Here is a 9010-nt window from a genome sequence, read left to right on the forward strand (position 1 = left end):
TGAGGCGGTGGGCATCTTGGGGGGCCAGTATCCAGCCTATCTCACAAGTTCTCTGCCCTATGGGTGGAAGGGATGGGCAGCACCACCATTCCAGTTCCCAGTAACCCTGGCCACCCTGGTCTGAGCACGCATCTGGGGATCCCCACTTCACCAGGACGCTCTACAGGAAAGGAGCACATCAAACTGGACTTAAACAATGGACCTAGTTAGTAGGGTGAAGGAATTGGTCTCCTGAGGAGTGGCGGCAAGATATTTTTTAATTATTTAGCAGTGTGTGCATTAGAAGGCCATTATATAGAATAGCAAATTATAAACAACAACTTCCACAATAAGGTAATAAAATAAATAATACATGAACGAGGTGCAGTGCTCCCGAGTCAGAGGGGCTGACAGTGATGGCGCCCTGCCAGACACAGCGGTCTGCCGGAGCAGAGGCCGGAAAGCTGCGCGTACTAAGTGAAGCAAGTGAGTACTAGGGGCTGGGCCTCCCACCTTCCCAGCCCACAGGTGTCCAGGGCCCAGTGAGGAACGGTCACCACCAATGCTGAGATAGCTGTGCTGTGTCTGTTTGAAGCTTATTGTGAGGTTTCCTGTGAAGCCGCCCGGCCACACTCCCCTCAACTCTGGACTCTGGGATGACCACCACGGCGCTTACAGGTGCTGTGACGTTAGTCGCACAGGTTCTGGGTCTCGACAGCCTGGATTCAAATCCTGGCTCTGCTGCTTACTGAGCCTCCAGGTTCTCATCTGAGAAATGGGAATGATGACAATGGTATGTCTCTCATAGCACTACCAGTGCTGTGACCGGTACTCGTGAAGCTCTAAGAGTACTGGGCATACAGTAAACATGCGATGACTGTTAGCTCTTTGTTTTCAGCTATTATTATTATTATTATTTTACCAATAGGGTCTGGCTCTATCACCCAGGCTGGAGTGCAATGGTGCAATCACAGCTCACTGCAACGTCGAACTCCCAGGCTCAAGAGATCCTCCCATGTCAGCCTCCTGAGTAGCTGAGACTACAGGTGTGCACCACCATGACCAGCTAATGTATTTATTTTACTATTATTATTATTTGTAGAGACAAGGTCTTGCTTTGTTGCCCAGGCTAGTTTTGAACTCCTGGGCTCAAGGAATCCTTTCACCTCGGCCTCTCAAAGTGCTGGGATTACAGGCGTGAGCCACTGCACCCAGCCAGCCATTACTATTATAGTAGGATGAATCATGGCCCCCAGAGATACATTTCCAGGCCCTAATCCCCAGAATCTGTGAATACGTTACCTTGCATGGCAAAAGGGACTTTGCAGATGGGATCAAGGGAAAAACCTTGAGATGGAAAGATGATCCTGGATAATCCGAGTGGGCCCTAAATGTAACCATGAGGGTCCTTCAAAGAAGGAGGCAGAGGGGAAATTGACACAGAAGAAATGTGACAACAAGCCAGATGCAACACTGCTGGCTTTGAAGGTGGAGGGAGGGGCCATAAGCCAAGGAACGGAAGAAAGGCAGCTCTGGAAGCTGGGAAAGGCGGGGAAATGGATTCTCCTCTGCAGCCTCTGGAGAGCACAGCCCTGCTGACACCTTGATCTTGGCCCGGTGAAACTGGTTTTGGACTTTTGACCTTCAGAATGGTAAGAGAATAAATGTGTGTTGTTTTAATCCACCCACTTTGTGGTGATTTGTTCTGGCAGCCATGGGAAACGAATATAGTTATTATGCACCGCACGGTTTCTGTGTGTAGTGGTAGAGGATGGTATTAAGAAAAGTCGTGATGTTCCCTAAGTACGTCTTGTTCATGGATCTGCACATTTATTGAGTACCTGCTATGTGCTCAATACGTTTTTATTTTGTGCTATAAGGCAAGGCTATGCACAGCCTGTTGTAAATAGGAAATGTCACTCAGACCATGAGAGAAGTAGGCGGTGGGCTCTGCAATCAGTGACCTGGATGGCAATTCTAGCTCTAATTAGCTATGTGCCTCTAGGCAAAGTGTTTAGCCTCTCGGGGCCTCCCTGTCTGAGTCTTTTCAGTGGGAATACTATTAGCATCTCCCTCACAGGGTCCTTGTGGCGATTAAATAAGTAAATACACAAAAGGATTTTGGAACAGTGGTCTGAGACATGCATTACTCACTAAGCAGTGGCTACCATTATGACAGAAAAAAACAGGAGAACCATATTCCAATGAGAAGGTCAGGAGCATTCCTTCTGCATTCCAGTCAGAGAGAAGAGCATATGCAAAGGGCCTGGGGCAGGAAGAAGCTGTGAATTCAAAACAACTAGACAAAGGCCAGAACAGAGACAGAGTGGTGGCATGTGGGCATGTGGGCATGTGGGGATGTGGGGCAAGTTGAGGCCAGATGCCGCAAGTTCCTGGAGGTCACAGTGAGGCTTTCAGGTGTATCCTTGGAACCATGGGAAGATTTGGAGTGGTTTTTAGGCAAGCAAGTGATACAACGTGATTTGCAGTTTAAAAAAATTACTGTGAGACTGGAACAGAGAGGAGTCAGAGAGGCTATTAGGGAATCTGAGACAGGGCTTTTGCAACTTGGGTGAGACAGGTGTCTGGAATCAGGATTAAGAAAATTGAAAAGTCGAGAGGAAGTCAGAGGGGCAAAAGAAACAGCTTTTGTAGAGGTCCAGCTGCTGCGTGGGGGAGGCTGGTGTGTGCAGTGGAGTGAGGAGGGGTGGGAAGCAGGCAGGGTCACATGGTGAGAGGAAATGGGAAGCAAGAGCAGCATGGTTGGCCAGGCGTGGTGGGTCATGAATGTAAGTCTGTAATCCCAGCACTTTGGGAGGCTGGGACGGGTGGATCACGAGGTCAGGAGTTCGAGACCAGCCCCTGTCTGTACTAAAAATACAAAAATTAGCTGAGTGTGGTGGCGCATGCCTATAATCCCAGCTACTCTGGAGGCTGGGGCAGGAGAATTGCTTGAACCCAGGAGGCTGGGTCACAGTGAGCCGAGATCATGCCACTGCACTTCAGCCTGGGTTACAGAGTGAGATTCCATCACAAACAAACAAAGAAACAACCCCAGTATGGTTCAGATGTTAGAAGGGACCCTCCAGGGCACCATGTGCAGTGGTGCTGGTTGTTCACAGCACAAGTATACCAAAGTAGTTGGGGGAGGTTGGGGCAGGTGAGAGGGGTTGACATCCAGCCAGTGTTCAGCCGGTAAAGCTGGGCTGGGTCTGCCCAGGGGAAGGGTCACCTTTTCCTGTGTCCCACAGATATGCCCTATGGGGTCTGAGGGCAGCATTACTCTCATCATACCAGAGCAGGGTTGTGGTCATTTTGGGGTGAGACAGAACACATCTCGTGGCTCCCACACAATCTGTGGTGGGAACAGACCAATGGCGTGGAGCTCATGACTTGGAGTGACTTGGGGTGAGCTGCCACTCACTCACAGAGTGACCTCCAGCAGAGTAACCTCCAGTAACCCCTCTGGCCTTGATTCCCTTGTCTGTAAAAGGGGACAATAACGCCTCTCATCTGCATTGCTCACAGGAGTCTCAGGGTTTAGAAAGGATGCAGAGAAGCTGGGCAACACCCGGCACTCCCTGCAGACCACAAAACTCCGGACTTCATGCACCCGGTCCAGCCTGGTTTTCCTCCTTGCCATGTTTACACCTGAGCCTCTTACCCAGCTCTTGGGGTGAGAATGAACTCCATCTGTGACCATCAGGAGACCCCTTCTGTTGTTTCTCTTAACCCTGCTTACTTTACCGCAATCATCCCAGTTTATACTTAGTTTCTTTTTTATTTTGTGTTTCTTTTTTATTTTTCTTTTTCTTGCCTCATAAAACAATAAAGTATCCATTCTGTCTCAGTCACTTTTGTATCTTCAGAGTCTAGCACAATGCTTGATGGATATTTGTGGATACTGATAAATATTTGTTGGTGAGTGAAGGGATTCAGTGCTCCTGGAGAACCCCATCAAATGGCTGGGAATATCTATCCCACACACACGGGTGCACATCAGCGCTGACCATGTACACACAGCAGCCGGCTGAGGCCAACTGAGATGTGTGTGGGGGAAATGTGCCTGCTTCTAATTTCTAGAAAGGGGCAAGGAAACGGAGGAGACGAGAAATGGACACTTGAAAGGGAACAAAAGGACAGAGAAAGAAGATGTTTATTTTGGGGTTGTTTATTTATTTTGTTGAGGATTTTATGATGTACCAGGATTTGCCTGATGCCTGGAATGACCCAGCTTTTCTCTAGCCCTGATACAAGCCTCAGACAAGAAGGTTGATCTGAAGTCACTTACGGCTGATTTCTGCAGAATGAGAAAGCCAGGGTACAGAGAGACTTAAAAGGGGCACCTGAAAAGCAGGCTCTATTGGTCCGATCCATAGCATATTAATTATGAATTATAAGAACATTTCAGAAAGGTGTGGTGGGCCCCTCTGGGATCCTTTCTGTGGATACGTCTTCGGGGAGGAATTTTAGACTTAACATTTAAGGAATCACTCTGCGATCTTCTGACAGGCAGCCCCAGCAAAAGAAAAAAAAGCCTCCAAGTCTCGTCCTGCGTCCTATTTGTGTATCTGGGAAACTGGTCTTCCGCATCTGTTCTGATTTCCCTCTCAGCCAATGAAATAAGGTTTCTTCACTGCCTCACACTTGTCGGATATTTATTCAGGACTCATTTTAGAACCAGGAAGCTCCTTAGCCCAAGCGATTTGCACTTCTTGGTGAACTCTTCAACACAAATGTAGAAAAATTAAATGTTTTTTTCTGTAATGAGATTTTCCTTAATGTCAATTTCCTTGGACATTTATTTATTGGCTGCTTTCTGAGCTGTCTTCAGGTGCTGTGGCTGCAGCCCCAGCCCATGCTTAAGCTATATGTGATTTTGCTAATCAGAAGGGTTTGGGAAATATTTTACCCTTGACAGTGACCTGTATTACAGTTAAAGCTTATGATGTAGGTCTCTTATTTGCCTAAGGAGACAACAAGATTTGCTATGTAATTTGAAAAGCACTTACAATACAGCTATCCATGCCGTAAGCTGATTATAAATAAAGTTCAGCCCAATTGCTTCCATCAGAATATCAGCATTCACAGTCAAATAAAAGGGCACCACCCTGATGCACAGTTGCTCTGTATTGCTTTTGTACATAAATCAGATTCTCTTAGCAACTGCTGCATATCATGTTTATTAAACACCTTCTGGTTATTACAGAGCAGGGTACTAAAAAATCCCTCTCAAAGAGTCTCAGAAAATCTTTTCGCTTATCAACTATTTTTAAAGTCTACTTGAGATGAACAGTGTTTTCTGCAGAAGAGGCCCTTTGAGGGCTTGGCGTATTGGGTGGCCTCTGGAAGTCACATGAGCAGAGGTTTTTAAATTTTTTTGCTCACTTTGCAAACAGAGCAACATGTCTCCTGCCAAACCCTTTGCCTCATTGTGTCCGTTAGGGTTCATAGGACAGAAGGAAATTTAATCGTTTCTCTTGTCATTGGCAGACAGACAGTTGGGGATTCTTTGAGCTGAAAGGGCTTCGAGAAGCTGCGGTATCCAGCTCCCTGGCTGGACAGACGAGGAGGCCAAGGAGCAAAAAGAAGAGGTGACCTGTGACTATATGATCACCAGGCAAGCAAGAGGCGGGGCCCAACTCACAGTACTGCACTCATTTAGGGGTACAAGAGCCTTCAAGCTCCTTTAGTCATTCAGCTTATTTATTTATTCTATTAAACACAACTATATTCTTAATGTATATTATTCAAGCCATACATAATTAGTGGGAGCAAAAGGTGAAGTGTCCACTACTCTCCTCTCGATGCCACTTCTGTTCCTCGACTACCGCAATGAGACACCTGAAGCAAGAGGCAGATGTGATTGAGTTAAGGCTCTTGAGATGGGGGATTATTCTAGATGCTCAGGTGGGCCCCAAAATGTAATCACCCATGTCCTTATCAGAAGGAGGCAGGGGTGGATTTAACACTCTCACCCCTTTTGCTCAGCATTTTATAAACCTATGTGTATTTGCACAAAAGTAGGTTGGTGTTCTTTTCATAGACAAGATCATACTGTACATATTGCTCTGCAAATCGCTATTTTTTTTGTTTTTCTCTCCTTTAACATCTCAGAAATCTTTCCACGCTGGTGTACTGACACACACACACACTATACATATACGCACACACACTATACATATATACACACACACACTATACATATATACACACACTATAAATATATACACACACACTATACATATATACACACACACACTATACATATATACACACACTATACATATATACACACACACATACATACACACACACATTGTATATAGGTTGTCCTCTTTCGTTTTAATGCTTACATAGTATTCCACAATAGTAATAAACATCATTTATTTACACTTCTCCATTATGAACATTTAGCTCACTTCCACTTTTTTGATACTATTAATACAATCAATGTTTCCATGAATACCATATACAAGCTATTTGCATGGATGTTTGAGAAAGTCTCTAAGATAGATGCTGGGGAATGAATTTGCTGGATCAAAGGGTATGTGCAGTTTAAATTTTAATACGTGCTGCCCAATTATTCTCTAAAAGGACTGAAGTCATTCACATTCCCACCAGCGGTGTTAGAGGCTTTTCTAGGTAGGCAGACAACTTTGCTGATGATTTTATATCAAGGGCCTCACTTTAAAAGATTATATTTAGACACCATCACAGGATCTTTTAAAAACAAACCCTTAAAATATTATGCAATCATCACTTCCTTTGTGGAAAAAATTAGAAAAAGTGGGAAATATATATGAATATAATAAAAGTAAAAATCGTCCAGTGATGATCGCATTAGTGAGCTTTTCTTCTAGACTTTCTGTAGGGAGAACATACATTTACATAATACAGGCCTAGGATCACATTATTATATATACTGTTCGTAGTTGACTGTTTACATTTAATGGTGTATAGCGGAGCCCTGCCCATTGAACTGACTACAAATCGACGTAATGTTTCAATGGTTTATAATATTTTTTAATCCCCTATTGTTGGGCACAAGCGTTTCTAGGTTTTTGCCATTGTAGAAGATGCAGTCATGACTTCTGCTCTCAGATCTGTGTGTGCTTGCTTTGTGTCTCCCATGTATTTCATCTCTGTTTTCTGCTGCTCTGCTGTTCCAGAGCCTCTTCAAGATACTGGAAACGTGACGCTGCCTCAGATTTTAAGACTCTGAGGCTTACCACTAGTGCGTCACTGGCTTTGGGGTGATGCTCATTTACCCCACCTCTGAGAGTGTGTGTGCGTGCGTGTGTGTGTGTGTGTGTGTGTGAGAGAGAGAGAGAGACAGGGTCTCACTCAGTTGCCCAGGCTGATGCACAGTGGTGGTATCACAGCTTACTGCAGCCTTGACCTCCCAAGGTCAAGCAATCCTCCCACTTCAGCTTCCCGAGTAGCTGAGATGACAGGTGCATGCCATACCTGGGTAATTTTGTATATTTTTTATAGAGACAGGGTTTCACTGTGTTGCCCAGGCTGGTCTCAAACTCCTAGTCTCAAGCGACCCACCCGCCTCAGCCTCCCAGAATGCCGGATCACACCTGTAATCCCAGCACCCCCCTCCACTCTCAATGTACGTCCATCAAGGATTCTTCCTCCCAGCCACTACCTTGGACTGCCCTGATCTCCTAAGATGACAAAAACTCACCTCTGCCCAGAGAGGTCTGTATCAGTTTCTGGGGCTGCTGGAACAAAATACTATAAACCAGTGGCTTAAACCAGCAAAAATTATTCTGTCACAGTTCTGGAGGTCGGAAGTCCAAAATCAAGGTGTTGGCAGGGCCGCACATCCTCCAAAAGATCTAGATGAGAATCTGTCCTTGCCTGTTCCAGCTTCTGGCGGCTCCTGGAGTTTCCTGGTGTTCCGTGGCTCATGGCAGCATCATTCCAATCTCCGCCTCTGTCTTCACACGGCCTTCTCGGCATCTGTTCTCTTTTCTGTGTCTCTTGTAAGGACCCACCATTAGAGTTAGGACCCACCTGGATAATACAGGATCTTGAGATCCTTCAGTGAATTACATCTGCAAAGACCCTTTTTACAAATAAGGTCCACATTCAGAGCAGGCATCAGGATGTGGACACAGCTTTTTGGGAGTCACTGTTCAATCCACCATGAAACCCCCCCTGTGGCTGCCTTCCATACTAGTGCCTCCCGCCATCTTTACCCACCTACCCCTCGCCCTGTGAGCAGACAAAGCACCTTCTCAAACCACGCTGTTCTGGGGCTTTTGGTTCTGAAGGCCTTTGAAGCTGCAGACTTTGGGGCTACTCCTCAAACCCTGGTCAGAGGATGAGACCCAGTGTTGGGGCATCCCAGTCACCTACATGCTTCTCAGAGCAGGTCTTAACTATTTGTCTCCTTCAAGGGCTGTTTCTAGACTTGCCTCTTCATCCAGCCTTCCCACCAGGCATCACAGCCCGAGGCATCCGGCCAAGACGGCTGGGGCCCCGAGTCTCTCAGCCAAGCAGGAATGGCGCCCACCAAGATATTAAGGCCATGCATTAGAAAGCACAGGCCCAGAAGGTAATCAAAAGTAATGTGGCTTTGCTCACATTTCAGAGCTTCCGTTCCTCTTTTGAATCTCCCGGACCTTGGCAAATCTCCATTCTTTACGGGTAGATTTGATTTTTAGAAACAGTCAGTAGCCATGGGGGACTAAAGCAGCTCCTGAGATGGATGACGAAAAGCTGGAGAAACCATTTGGAGTCAAGAAGGATGGCGGATAAGGAAGCCGGGAGGGGCGCAAAGTAGAAAGCGGTTCTGAATGTGGCATGGGGGTTGAGCCCCCCAAAGTCACTGCTGCCAAGGGAACAACATGCACACTTGAAAATTCTCACATTTTTGTCCTAAAAAAATACTAATTTTATTATTTGTATCACTCAAAAATAACTGTGAGTAGTTTTATGGGGGACATTTGCATTTTTGCCTCCCAGTTCTTCTTTCTCTTACCCTCAATAAGGGTTTAGAACTGGGAGATTTGAT

At 45.9% G+C, this 9010-nt stretch overlaps 1 long non-coding RNA gene across 1 annotated transcript in view; it reads left to right on the top strand.

Moving 5' to 3' along the window:
- Positions 1-8746, top strand: part of LOC129526722 (uncharacterized) — a 70492-nt gene extending 61746 nt beyond the window's left edge. Inside the window, exon 4 of the long non-coding RNA XR_008671455.2 lies at positions 5473-8746. This is a non-coding gene — a long non-coding RNA (uncharacterized lncRNA). The remainder of the gene's footprint in view (positions 1-5472) is intronic.
- The last annotated feature ends 264 nt before the right edge of the window (positions 8747-9010 follow it).

The sequence above is a fragment of the Gorilla gorilla genome, chromosome 15 (genome assembly GCF_029281585.2).
Source record: "Gorilla gorilla gorilla isolate KB3781 chromosome 15, NHGRI_mGorGor1-v2.1_pri, whole genome shotgun sequence".
Taxonomy (NCBI): Eukaryota; Metazoa; Chordata; class Mammalia; order Primates; family Hominidae; genus Gorilla; species Gorilla gorilla.